A 2077-nucleotide genomic window follows, 5' to 3' on the forward strand; every position below is an offset into this window, starting at 1 on the left:
AAAAGAGGATATGCCGAATGCAATCTAGGAGGACATTTTTTATGAACGAGATTGTGTAGACATCTTACTCCCTAACCTCCTCTCTAACTACTCTGACCTAAGCACACATGCAATTTCTTTTAGATAAGATCTGCTGGAGAGAAATACCACGATCATGATTTTTAAATTTGTGAGCCTATGTTTCTCAACATATTTGGGAAATCTTTGGTTGCGTTTCTTCAAAAATTTCCACCACACAGAGCTTTTATTTTTCTAGATTTATAATCACATGTACATTAAATTGCTTGATGCTTTTCGATAGCTCACTGAGATGCTAATAACTTTTTAGCATAGTTTTTCTCCTTATAGGTTGGTTTTTATTGATCTATTTTCATTTTTACTGATTATTTTGTGATGTTTCATTGTTAAATCTATCTCTTTTTTTTAAATTTAGATACTTTATTCTTTTTGGATACTTTCTTTGGTCCTATTATACAGTTTCCCCCTCTCTGTTGCAATTCCCCGAGTATTCAACTACTCCATTCACCTTTTATTCCCTCACAAATTATCTAATATGTTTATGATCTCTGATTTAAAGTCCTTGCGTGATAATTACAGCACATAGATCAACAGTGCACCTACTTCTGTTGACTTTTTTCTTCTTCATTTTCCATAATTTGACTGAATATTGAACATTGTTGAATTATGCTGAATTTTTTTGTAAGGTGTTAGTTTTTGTTCCAGAAGGAAGTTACAGAACAGGCAAATTATCTTGTTCTTTTGCAATATTGATTATTGCCTTCAACGAAGTAGGATTATTTTAATTTTGCTTTTAATATTAGAATGCAACATTTTTTCCTGGGCTTATTGGAAAACTCTGGCAGTGTTGAGTCAATGACAAGCCCAAGGGTTTTCCCAAGCCCTTCTAACCTAATCTGGTTAAGTAAGTTACACTACAGATATATCCAGCATTCTGCAGCTGCATAAATCTTCATCTTCTATCTGCTATGTTCTATTGGGGTCCTTGAACATACTATGCATACATAATGTAATAGTCAGTAAAAATTTAAAGACATATAGCTCTTGGGTTTCGTTCTTTGACTTCTCCTGTCTAGAATTTTCTCCTCAACTTCCAACTGCTCTGGTATATTCAAAGTCTGTATTTTAAACTTCTTAAGGCTTTCACTTTTTCATCAAGCTTTGCTCTCTCGTGTGGCCTGTGCAAACTGAGAAGTGCCCTCAGAGGAAAACAATACATATGGACACATCTAATTTCTTTTCAACCAAATGTATTTGCCAGTGTCTGCTTACCTTTGATTGTTTTCTAGGGCCTCGAATGTTATTTTTTTTTAACTTTTTTTCAGCATGCATAATTGTTACTCTTCTTTAAAAAATTTAGCTCAGTATATGGCAATTTGCCCTTCCCAGGACTAATTTTTCATTTATTCTCATAGCATATTTTCACTGAAAATAGTATTGTACATTGGCAACCTTTACTTTCAGTCCTTAAAGATGTCATTCCATCGTGTCTGCTATACTTTTGAAAATTCAGCTGTTAGTTTTATTATTGCTTCAACAAAGGTAAGTTTATTTTTATAGTTATTTTCAATTCCTCATCTGCTCATTTGGAATTATCTTTTATCTGCTTTTCTTTTGCTCCTTGAGTTCGCATGTTTAAAAGAAGTTTTTAGATTAAAAGTGTTAAAATATATAGTAGATCATATATTTTTTTAAAAACACAAAGAGACTATAGATGATATATTTCTCACTCAGAAATAGACGACATTTTCCCCATTGGGTGACTAGTGTATGAAGTGCCTCAACTCAACCCTTCAGGGATTGAGTAGGGATAGACGTGAGTTTCAGTTTTGATAAAAAAAAAAAAGTATGTATGCTAGTGAACATGAAAAGCATTAGGGAACCATATTCTTCAACTATTTATTTGACTCTGTGTTATTTTCGTTTTCTACGTCATTTTTTGGCATTTTAAGGGGAACATAATACCATGTTGAAGACAATATTGCCATAATGGTGGAAACCGGTTCTTATCATCTTACTTAGTTCAGATGTGCATACAATAATTTACTCAAATTGTCTT

This window comes from Carlito syrichta, unplaced genomic scaffold (genome assembly GCF_000164805.1).
Source record: "Carlito syrichta isolate Samal-C Ts95f unplaced genomic scaffold, Tarsius_syrichta-2.0.1 Scaffold309246, whole genome shotgun sequence".
NCBI classification, from domain to species: Eukaryota; Metazoa; Chordata; class Mammalia; order Primates; family Tarsiidae; genus Carlito; species Carlito syrichta.